This window comes from Pleurodeles waltl, chromosome 10 (genome assembly GCF_031143425.1).
Source record: "Pleurodeles waltl isolate 20211129_DDA chromosome 10, aPleWal1.hap1.20221129, whole genome shotgun sequence".
NCBI classification, from domain to species: Eukaryota; Metazoa; Chordata; class Amphibia; order Caudata; family Salamandridae; genus Pleurodeles; species Pleurodeles waltl.
This window is the reverse complement of record NC_090449.1, coordinates 929724157-929737013: the sequence shown is the minus strand read 5'-3', so window position 1 is coordinate 929737013 and position 12857 is coordinate 929724157.

Genomic DNA, 12857 nt, shown 5'->3' with positions numbered 1-12857 from the left:
CTAGTAACCATCAGGCTCATAATTAGACCCTTCAATTTGTTTTTTTAAACATTTAGTAACATTGCATTTAAAAAATAAATCATTTTTTTTTCCAAACTTAATTATTTCAAATTAAAAATATTTTAAAAATGGAAAATACTACTAGTAGCAAAAAACATATTTTACTTAAATATTATGTGATTAGTAAGTCAATTATTTCCATACTAACAAACACCAATAAAATGTGTCACTATTTCGAATTTATTTTACATCATTAACACATACATTAAAAGCAAACGTTTTTATTAAAATTATTTATAGTGTTAATAATATTTTTATTATTCATTTTAAATGACTACCTTATTAAAACACAAAACCCTGAAACAATAATCACCTACTTAAATAGGGATGATACAATAATTAAAGTCATAATTAAAAAAACTAACTACAACTTCAAAAAACACCAAATACATCATATCATTTACAAAACACCACCAACCCAAAACCCCAACTTCAGACTATGAAGAAAAGAGGGAATTTGAAAATATATTTCACAATCTAACTATAATAAAATACAACAATATATGAGACAAATGATGATAATGACTACCACAATAGTTTACTGATGAATATTTTAATCATCAATATTAATGTAAAAAATAATATGCTTACCTTTAATCAATATATGTAGAGATTTAGCTATGTGTGTATATCTATATCTATCTATATACATATATATGTATACACGTACTGCTACATACACAGACATTTGCAGTCACAAAATTTTGACCTTATTTCCCCCCGATTATCTTGTAGATAACCTTACCATCTTTAATAGCTCTTAGCATTCCCGCAGCACAGACACCTTCAGACTGCAAACTAAAAGGTGTCAAAAACAAAAAGGACCAAGGAGCAGACCTTTTCCATCTATACACGCAGGATCTGCAAAAGCACACCCTTACCAATCAGGACCGCCCCAACAATGCTCCATTGTAGGACAGAGTTCAAGATGAACATCCTTAAAGAACATTGTACTACAATGCATTAACAGTCCACAAACTAGCTACTTCTTCTGTCTTTCATTAACTTTATATTTTTCTTTTACCATGTGCAGAACTTTACTGCCTTTTAGTGAGGATTGCGCTACAGAAATAACACATACATACATACGTACATTTGAACATTTAGCCTGACATAGTGCAGTGGAAACAAAGGCCAATATTCATCAATCTGCTACTTCGCCATGAGAGTCACTAGTCGATGAATTTAATAAATATGTTTTAAGGCGATTCTTGATGGTTTAGGAATATGTTCTCTGCCCTTTCCGATATCCTTTGTGATTTCTTTTTTTAAATTTTTTTCAGTGCTAACTCAACATGAAGGCAATTTGCTCAAAATCATAGGATGTTGAGGTGATGCCCGGACTCCAACCATGTTCACCAGTTGCAAAGTCACCAGCTCTGGCTATTATGCTACATCCTCTCCCCATGTTCAGAGGACTTTGGTCTTAGAACCCACAGGTAACCAGGGAAACAATTTACAAGCTGCTTAAATGTAGTCATGTTTGCAAAGGTTCAAGCTCATCCTGGCATCATTCGGTGCATCCTATTTATGGTTTTCTTTGGATGTTCTCCGTAAATAATATGGAAGCAGTCAATATATGACATGGCCAGCACTTTCCTGGCTCCACTCAGAGGTTAGTTTGGAGTAATAGATGGAAGTTATAGAGAAAGGATGGAAGTTATAGAGAAAGGAAAGCTGTTATGCCCTTAGCCACTGCGGTGACCTGGGGTGTAGTGAGAGCTCAAAGTTGAGAAAGTTTATTGAGATACATCAGCTTCAATGAAACTTGACATGAAAATGAACCCTGACCAAACACAGAGTATATTAAAGCTAACTGAACTTGTGAGTCTCTCAAGTTGTTGCTGCTTTGGTAAGGAGAGTAAGGGCATCATTATGAGTGAGGTGGTCCAAGGACTGCCAGACTCACGGTGGTAGTCAGACTGCCACACTCCAGGTGGTCAACTGTCACATTACGACCCTGATGGTCGGACCCCTATGGGACCACAATCACCGCCGCAAACAAGGATCTCAACGGGCTGATGGCGGTCGGACTAGGGGCCAGGCAAGGCGGCACTGAACTCAGCACTTCAGTGCTATCACTATTCCTGTTTCTGCTAGCCTTTCCATGGCAGAGACCCCGCCATGGAAAGGCTGGCTGAAACAGTGCTGTGGGCCACAGGAGGGACCCTGCATTGCCCATGGTCAGTGGCCCCCTGCCCAGAACCCTCAAATGCGCACTGTCAGCCGAGCAGGAATGTCGTAATACAATGTTCTCAATGGTCAGCCCAGCAGGAATATTGTAATACGACTGGGGGACCGCTACCGGCATGATAGCAGCATCTTCACCGCAGCTTTGGCAGTCCCGTGGTGGGACCACCAAAGTCATAAGACCCCCTAAGTAAAAGGGGCTATTTTCATTTTCCGACTGATTATTCTGCCTCTAATAAATAATATTGACATCCAGTGTTTTTGGGACTAGTTGAAATAAGTTCAACTTTTTAGAATGCCTGAGTTGACTTGCAGAAGCAAATTATATTATTGATGAAAATGCAAATTGAAATGTTGGAACATTGGTGTAGTACCAAAAATAGAAAGCTGTAATTGAAGGTCACACATTTGTATTTTCAGAGAATGTCAAGATATTGCTGAAGGACAATATTAGTTTAATTTAGCACAAATGAAAACCTATTGCCCTAGAGGTAAAAATAATGCACTTTCAAAAAATGACTGACTACTGATTGGGGCAAAATGGGTTCTTTTGACTAAATGAGTTATGGTGATTAGTGACTTTTCAGAAAAATAAAAGGGGTGTTGAGGGCCAAGTAAGTACATTTCCTGAATATATTTAAAGCACACGTTCAGGTTATGTGTAATGCTAAGCTAGAGGCACTTCATTGCTGATGTTTTAGCATAACAGCCTTGGTAACTCAACTGGGGCATTTTTTAAACCTTAAATTGGTTTCCATCTCATCAACTGCAAGCTAAGAGTCAGCAATATTCTTTAAAGGGGTAAGATAGAAAATGAAATTAGATGGGGATAGAAGTGAAGGAAGGTGTATCATACAGCTTAAAGTAATAACACAAGGCCATCGAATACCACATTCCCAAATACTTTTAACTATCTAAAACCAATGGATGTTTAGTCAGCTTTCCAAAGAACCTGTGCCTCAAAACGCACTGGTTATTCCAATTGTTTTAAAACATTTTTGGGAGTCCCCTAGAAATAACCCATAACCATGTATCATGTGACTATTTCATCAGGATATTTCATATGTGCTACTTCAAATAGTCATAAAAAAGGTATTGTTTTTTTTAAAAATTCTAAGAAGTACTGGATCAGAAAACTAATGGTTTATCCCACTTTTTGCAAACTTTCTCCAGGTGAGGACCTTCCAAATCCCACAAAGGCATGACTGTGTTAGTCAGGTTTTCTCTCAGACCTATTCAGGCAATTCCAGACAGGAGATTACATACCCAACAATGGAGGGCAGATGGTGCATTTTAGGTCTGGCACTAGTAAAGATCTTTGGCTGTTACTAAAATTATATAAATTATGTAATTTCTTCTAGGGAGTTTCAGCCAACCCTCATAATCCATTAGGCTCCCTTTATTTCATTCACATTTTATTTCCATTCATTAAAGTATATAGCATGAGGCGATGGATCAGCCCACTTCAACTATTAGCTAACTTTACTGAGAGTGATAATATTCCGCTCTTTCACAAGTAAGGCATCCGCACACAAAGTAGTTTCCTCCAGTGACAGAAACTGTTATGGTAATGTATGATCAAATAAAAGCTTTATTTTAAACAGTTTTTCTTATTTTTATTCTAGTGAGGACCCCTTAGCTACTTGCACAATGATGTCCTACAAAAATCATGGTACAACAAACGAGCATTCACAAAGCCAAAAGGCTAAGAGCCAACCCCAGACCTGTTGTCCTTTCCAATGCCTGTCATGTTTGAATTAGTGCCCATGGCCACTTGTTGCAGCACTATCAACATCAGATAGTGGGTGTTATATCTCCAATATTAGGTACCCACTGTTTGCGGCATGATGTCACTACATAATTCACATTCCATGGGTTGCAGATACTCCAGAAATGGCTAAGATAAGATTCTTCCAAATGTAGACACTCAGGCCCTCATTACAACCCTGGCGGTTGGTGATAAAGTGGCGGTAATACTGGCAACAGGCCGGCGGTAAAAAAAATGGAATCACGACCAAGGCGGAAACCGCCAACACAGACAGCCACTTTAACATTCCGACCGCCACAGCGGTAGCAACAAGCACCACAGCGGTAACCGCCAACAGACAGGCGGAAGACAATGTACCGTCCACACTATTACAAGGCACCAATCTGCCAGCTTTTCCAGGGTGGTACCAACGCCATCAAAATCACGGCAGAAACAGTTTTTGGAACGGAAGCCACTCACCTCGCGACACTCAACGAAGAACCAGGATGCCATGGAGCCCGAGCTGCCGGTCCTGCCGATCCTGATCTACCTCTTCATCTATCAGGAACATTAAAGACGGCGGTGGCGACCACAGTGAGTACTGCACCTAGTACACAGGGGAGGGAGGGAGGAAAAAGAGAGTGACACACACACGCAACACGCCACACCCGCACCCCCACCCTCACCCACAACACCATACACACTAACACATGCAGCAACACTACATGTACACCCCGTAACCCCCTGGAAGAATGCAAGGACCAAACAAAATGATTGTAACAAGTGTAATAATCGAAAATTCAGATAGGGCAAGATAACTTGAAATGATCAGTATATACAAATATTTACAGCAAGTACACAAGTCCGTATACTGTTCCATTAAATGTCCGTGAACCAGTGGCCCCAAAAAGCATGGGCAAAGCCCACACATGACGCCTGCCTCAAAACGGAGAGAACACTGCAGGGGCATCAGGTTGAAAAAAACACAGGCATCTCAGGGGAAAGGGGAGGGGGGCACCTCAGCCGGATGATGGGAAGACGCCACAGTCTCTCAAGTGGGTGGTTTGCCCACTGCTTGGTCCTGGGGAGTGCAAGGCCACAGTCTCTTAAGTGGGTGGTTTGCCCACTGCTTTACAGTCTCTCAAGTGGGTTGCTTCTCCACTGTTTCTGGAGGGGGCTTGGTGCCCAGAGTGCTTCATCCTGCCAAGGCCTGAGGTTGTGGATGCTGTTCTCCACTGGTTCTGGCTGGGGCTTGGTGCCCAGTGATGCTGCACCTGGGGTGTAGCTGTTCCCATTCCCTCACCTGGGTGTCTGAGCCAGGAGATTTTCAGGGAACAGGTAGCAAGATACTCCATGGATGCAGAGACAGACTCCAGCCTGCCAACTGCCAGTAGTGCCAGTGCTGGTTGTGGTGCCTCATGTAGTGTGTGCAGGGTCCAGAATGTCTCCAGAAGCCTCAGACGGCTGCCCAGTGGGGATGCTGCTGATGTCCGCTGTAGTGGCACTGGCTGGGCACGTCGCAGGGCAGGTGCCGGTGGCTGCGGCGGAGATGCTGGCGGTGGTGCAGGTGTCTGCACTTGTGGAGGGAGACACCAGGCCGTCTCCTGCAGTCTCGGAAGGGTGCCCACTGGGGATGATGCTGGTGACTGTAGTAGAGGCAGCAGACGTGCAGGTGGCGGTGCAGGTGGCGATTGTTGCGGCGGTGCCCTCCGGCGTAAAGGTTGCTGGTCTGTCCTGCAGAAGGGGTGACACCAGTCCCTCACCCGGGGGCTCCGTGCCCTGAGCTGACTTCCCTTTGCCCTTGTGTCCCTTCCCCACCTTGGAAGTCGCTGCTGGGACCTTGCCACTGTCCTCTTTGATTCTGGAAGAGGCCTTGCTGGGTGGTTGGTGCAGCTTCTCTCTTCGGCATGTGGGCCCCTTCTTTACCTTGGCAGGTGGCAGAATAGGGTTGTACATGGCCTCACTAGGTGCAACACTGGCAGCCCTGATGGGTGGCGGCTTCGATGTTCCTGGACTTGCAGGGACCACACTGGACGAGGATTTGGTGGCTGAGGTGCTGGGCTGGGATCTGGACATCCTGGCCCTAGGGGAAGGACGTGGGGGGAGCTGTAGGGAAGAGGTCAATGGCAGCTAGGAAAAGTTTTTTAGACACACTGGGATGGGAAGATGGAGGGGGTTTGGGAATGGAGGAAGAGGTAGTGGTTGTAGGAGGTGTATGTCTGCTGAGTTTGGGTGAAGGTGCATGGGCTGGAGGCTGCTGTGAGGTGAATGACTGTCGAGCGGGTGTGTGCCTGCATTTGTGTACCTTGGGAGGAGGGCTTACAGACACGCTGGGAGAGGACACAGGCGACGTGTGAATGGTAGTGGGGTGGTGATTGCACGTGAGCGGTGTGTGGTGATGGGCGTGCTGGTAATAGAGGTAGTGGCTGAGGATGTAGTGCATGCAGGTGTGAGTGGAGACGAGACTGGGAGGGAGGTGGAGGACGAGGAGGAGGGGGACACAGTGGAGGCAGTGGATGTTGGTGTGTCTGCATGGGTATGGTGCTTGTGTGAGTACCTGTGGGATGTGTGGTGCTTATGTTTGCCTGAGCTACTTTTGTGTGTTGATGTGTGTGCATGCTGGTCTGAAGGTGTGCTTGAGATAGGCTGAGGTAGAGGGGATTGGGTCTGGGTAGTGGAGGTTGGAGGAGGGAGGCTGGACACAGGGACAATGGCTGCCATCAGTGCTGAGGCCAGAGCCTGAAATGTTCTCTGTTAGGCCGCCACACCAGAGTGAATGCCCTCCAGGTATGCATTTGTTTGTTGTAAATGCATCTCGACACCATGGATGGCATTCAAAATGGTTGACTGCCCAACAGCGAGGGATCTCAGGATTTCAATAGCCTCCTCACTGATGGCAGCAGGGCTGACTGGGGTAGGGCCTGAAGTGCCTGGGGCGAAGGAGATGCACACCCTCCTGGGTGAGCTGGCAGGGGAAACACGCTGAGGGGCTGTTGGAAGGGCCGTGCTGGTAGGGGGCTTGTGGCTGTACCTGTTGTTTCGGTGGGCACAGAGGTGCCCGCCACCGCGAGGAAGCTCCCATCAGAAGAGTAGTCGCTGTCGCTGGTGTCCCTTCCTGTCCCCGTAGTGGAGCTCCCCTCGCCCTCTGTCCCACTGGTGCCTTCAGACTCCGTACAATCACCCTCCTGGGCCATGTGGGTTGCAGCTCCCTCCTGCTCCAGTGCCACTGCTCCTCTGCCAGATGATGCTAATGCATACAAGGACAGGGTGACAAAACAAAAAGGGGGGGAAAGACAGAGGAGACACATGGTCAATGCCAGCAACACCACTACCGTTGGTGGACACAACACACAAGGAGCAGCCCTATGCACTAGGCCATGCACTAACAGTTCTTAGGAAAATCACCTGCCCATGGGGGACTATGCCTAAGCCCATTTGCTGCACACCTGGAACCCACAGGAGGCTGTCTAGTTGTAGATGGCCACTACCACTATTGGGGTTGGAGTGCCACAGAGCCTGCCTAACAAGGGACGTACCCTACCAAGTTCGCCCTGCCCTAGGGGAACCCACAGCCCACTTCCCCCACCCAGACACCTCTCAAAGCGTGCAGAGTCAGCTGAGTGAGTCTGTACTCATCCCCTTGTGGCTACTGTGATGCCCTCATGCGCCCATCCAACTCCAGATATGCCACCGCCAGGATCCAGAACATCAGGGGGGTCATGGTGCGATGGGCACCCCTTCCACATTGGGAGGCCATCCCCAGCTGGGCCTCGGTCGTCTTTTTGCTCCAGCGACGCAGGTCCTCCCATCTCTTGCGGCAGTGGGTGCTCCGTCTATGATAGACCCACAGGGTCTGCACTTCCTTGGCCATGGCACGCCAAATACCCTTCTTCTGGTGGGCGCTGACCTACAGGAAAGGTAAAGTAAGAATGGTTTTTACTCCCCTGTCCGATTAATCTTACTCATTGGCCACAACTTCCCAACCATGCCGTGAAACACATACACTGACCATCCTCACATGCAGGCCACAGCCGTCCCCATTTATCTTCCATCCACGCCACTCCAGACATTAATGTCACGTCCACCATGCACACAGTGTACTCACCTGTTTGTCTGGAGGACTGTAGAGTTGCGTGTACTGGGGGAGGACCCCATCCACCAGGTTGTCCAACTCCTCTGCGGTGAAGGCAGTGGCCCTTTCCCCAGACACTGTAGCCATTGTCGCTTCCAGACTCAGGTCACAGCAGCACTTGCAGTGTAGGTCCTCTCCTGTTGAAGGTCAGGTATCAAGTGAGTGAAGAGTTAGAAAATGGCGGTCATGTCCACAACGGTGCGTACCGTCACCGCCGGCGTACATCGTCATTGGCTCCTGGAACCCATGGGGCCCATTGATAACCAATGCTGAATTCCACTGCGGTCTTCGTCCGCCTACCGTGACGCTGCACAACACCAGCGCAGTTACCTCATTTCCCCTTGTCCCTCCTTACAGGTCAGGCAGCCACCATTTCAGGGGGGCACCTAACTGCGTCACAGTACTTTTGGGCAGGAATACGGACAGAGAGCGCCACACACAGATTAAATCACAATAGTGCAAAACACCCTTGTGCTACCTATGTGGTATATGACCCTCTGCTCACCCTTCTCCTCCATAGAACACAACCGCTAGGGGCAGATGATGAGATGGCGTCATCCTCCGGTGTACAGACCACTGGTGGACCTGTCGATAATGGAAGACAGACACATCATTATCACCTACAGACTTGATCGTGCCAGACCTGATGTCCGCTATCCGCCATCCCCCAGGAATCCCCCCTCTAGTGCAGGTCCTGTCAGTGCTCCATTTCCTGGCCAGAGGTTCCTTTCAAACAACAGTGGCCATGGCATCAGGGATGTCTCAGCCAATGTTCTCTAATGTGTTGTCCAGCGTGTTGGCTGCCCTGCTGAAACACATGTGAAGCTACATCGTTTTCCCCCAGGTGGAGCATTTGCCTACAGTGAAAGGAGACTTCTATGCCCTGGGACATATCCCCAACATCATTGGTGCAATTGATGGAACACATGTGGCATTTGTCCCACCTCGCAGGGATGAACAGGTGTACAGAACCCGCAAAAGCTACCATTCCATGAATGTGCAGATGGTGTGTTTGGCAGACCAGTACATCTCCCATGCGAATGCCAAGTATCCTGGCTCAGTTCATGATGCTTACATTTTGAGGAATAGCAGCATCCCTTATGTGATGGGCCAACTCCAGAGGCACGAGTTGTGGCTAATAGGTGAGGCCAAGGTCCCAAGACACTTTGAATAGGTGTCTGGGTATGGGGTAGTCCCTAAGGGTTTATGTATGTCTAACCGATGCCCCTCGATATTTGCAGGTGACTCTGGTTACCCCAATCTGTCATGGCTATTGACCCCAGTGAGGAATCCCAGGACAAGGGCAGAGGAACGCTACAATGAGGCTCATGGGCGAACCATGAGGATTATAGAGCGGACTTTTGGCCTCCTGAAGGCCAGGTTCTGGTGCCTCCATCTGACAGGTGGCTCCCTATACTACTCACCGAAGAAGGTGTGACAGATAATCATGGCATGCTGTATGTTGCACAACCTTGCTTGGTGACGCCAGGTTCCTTTTCTGCAGGAGGATGGTCTTGTGGCAGCTGTGGAGCCTGTGGACAGTGAAGAAGAGGAAGCAGAAGAAGAAGATATAGACAACCGAAACAACATCATCATGCAATACTTCCAGTGAGACACAGGTAAGAGACTGACACTGCTCCTCACATATCAGACTACTGTAGGACATTGCATAAATCTGCCTTTTTACCTCTGCGTATGGATCCTGACAGTTCACTTTGGCTTTCCTTTTCACAGATCTGTGTACCACAATCTGCCTTCTGCTATGTTTACTGCTGTCAACAACTGTCATACTTTGGTATGTGCAAATGAACACTGCCATTGATATTTGTAAGAGAGGTTGTAGTAACACATTTGTGAAAGTACAGACTGACTCCAGATTTGTTTGTGATTCAAGGGTGTTTATTTAAGTGCTAATCAGTGGAGGGGTATGTGGAAGGGGCTGGGGTGATGGTGGAGGAATGTCCCTGGTAGATTCCAGTCTATTGGTATCACAGGTGCATTGTCCAAGGGGGCATAGGAAGTGGAGTAATGGCAGTTCAATTAGGACAGGATGACATAGTGGGACAGAGGGGTGACAATCAGGAGAGTCTTATTTCCTGGCGGGGGTCTTGGCAATGTTCTCTGTCTTGTGCCTGGATCGCAGGGACCGTTTGTGGGGTGGTTCTCCTTCTGCAGGGGGTGGGGTGCTGGTGGCCTGTTGGTCCCGTGGCGGGACCTCCTGTCCACTAGCGCCGGCAGACATGGAGGGCTGTTCATCTTTCGGGCTAGTGTCAGGGGCCCGGTGGTGTGCCACTGTCTCCTTCATAGTGTTGGCCATGTCTGGCAGCACCCCTGCAATGGTGACTAGGGTGGTGTTAATGGACTTTAAGTCCTCCCTGATCCCAGGGTACTGTTTCTCCTGCAGCCGCTGGGTCTCCTGAAACTTGGCCAGTACCGTGCCCATGGTCTCCTGGGAATGGTGGTATGCTCCCATGATGTTGGAGAGTGCCTCATGGAGAGTGGGTTCCCTGGGCCTGTCCTCCCCCTGTCGTACAGCAGCCCTCCCAGATTCCCTGTTGTCCTGTGCCTCTGTCCCCTGAACCGTGTGCCCACTGCCACTGACCCCAGGTCCCTGATTGTCTTGGGTTAGTGGGTTTGCCTGGGGTCCCCGTAGTGGTGGACACACTGCTGATTGACGTGTCCTGGGGACAGTGGCATGGGCCCACTGGGTGGGTGCGGTGGCAGTGTTTCCTGAGGGGGAGGTTCAGTGGTAGTTTGGGACTGTGGCAGGGGAACCGACTGTCCAGAGGTCCCTGATGGGCTGGGCTGGTCATCTTGATCCAGGCGTGCAGAGCTGCTGTTGTCACTGTGGGCCTCTTCTGTGGGGGGACTGGATATGGCTGGCACCTCCTTTCCGGTGATGTTGGGTAGGGGTCCTGTTGGGGTGTAAATGCATAGTTATTGTATCTGTTTGTGCCATCTTGTGCAATGTGTGAGTTTCCCTCTACTCCTGTGCTAGCATTATTTTCTGGGGCCTTGTGTGAGGGGTGATTTGGTGGCCTGGGTGAGTCTCTCTACTGGACATGCTTTAGTGATCGGTGTCCATGCAGGTCTGTAATGGGTGTCCATGCATTGGTGTTACATGCAGGGCTTGGTACAGGGATGTGTGGGTTGTGATAGTGGTGTATCTGTGAGGTGTTGGGGTGATGGGTGTGAGGGTAGGGGTAGGAGTTTGTGATGGCATGCAAGTAGGGTGGGGGAATATAATAGTAAAGATTTGACTTACCAGAGTCCAGTCCTCCTGCTACTCCTGCGAGGCCCTCAGGAAGCATGATCGCCAAGACTTGCTCCTCTCATGTTGTTAGTTGTGGGAGAGGAGGTGGGGGTCCACCGCCAGTCCTCTGTACGGCTACCTGGTGTTTGAATACCACAGAATGCACCTTCCCCCGTAGGTCGTTCCACCTCTTCCTGATGTCATCCCGTGTTCTGGGGTGTTGTCTCACTGCGTTGACCCTGTCGACAATTCTACGCCATAGCTCCATCATCCTTGCAATGGACGTCTGATGCACCTGTGATCCAAATAACTGTGGCTCTACCCGGATGATTTCCTCCACCATGACTCTGAGCTCCTCCTCAGAAAACCTGGGGTGTCTTTGAGGTGCCATAATATGGTGTGGGTGATGTGTGAGGTGATGTTTGTTGTGCTGTGTGATGTTTTGTGTTGGGGTGTGTTCTTTGAGGTGCGTGGATGTTGTATGAGTGATGGTGCTGTGTGCCTGTGGATGCTGGTGTTGTGTTTGCTATTCTCTCTATCCCTGCTTCTTCCAAAAAAGTTGTTGTAAGGGGTTGTGGGTAATGTGGGTATGTGTTTTATAGTGGTGTGGGTATGTGGGTGTGGTGTGTGTATTTGTATCAGGTGTGTGTATTTTGAATTGTCCAATGTGGTTGTGTTTTTGTAAATGTGTGTATTTTGAGCGCGGCGGTGTGTACCGCCAAGATTTACCGCAGTTGAATGACCGCCGCGATGATTCATGGATCGTGATAGTGTGGACGAATTCCTGTTGGCGTAACGGTGTAGGTTTTGCTATCGCCAGTTTATCCCTGACCTTTGGTGTGGCAAACTTGTGTGGGTATCTGTATTGTGGGGGATTACGAGATGTGGGTCGTAATATCTGTAGCGGATTTCTGCCGTGGCCACGGTATGTTGGCGGCCGTCAGCACGGCAGTAAGTGGGATTTACCGCCAGGGTTGTATTGAGGGCCTCAATTATTACAGACAACAGTCAACTTTGGCTATCCTTACATTTTACCCACGCTCATAAATTAAGTCATGAAACTCGTTAAAAAAAATCCAAATACACCTTTCAAATAATTTTGCTTTTAAAGTCTTCAAAGGAGAATGCATGCATGCCTGACTTATGTGTTATTGTGTTTGGGCATCTACTCTTGGAATAGCAAAGTAGAAGGCGATATACAAGGTCTGCCCTCTGTGTAAGACAGTAACCCAAGCAAAGAAACAGGGCCAGAAGGCACGCATTGCCATGTGTGGGATCCACATCTTGTCTGAGCAGGAGTGGGTAGTGAGACCAAGGATTTAGCATGCACCTGATTTCACAGGCTCAAATACCTCAGATATCCACAAAAGTTCCACTTCAGTCACTTGGTGCATTGCTACTTTCTGCTTCAATCATTGCAAAATGAAACAAAGCTCTCCTGTTCTCGGTAAGAGCTGGTTGACTTGATTTGCAAA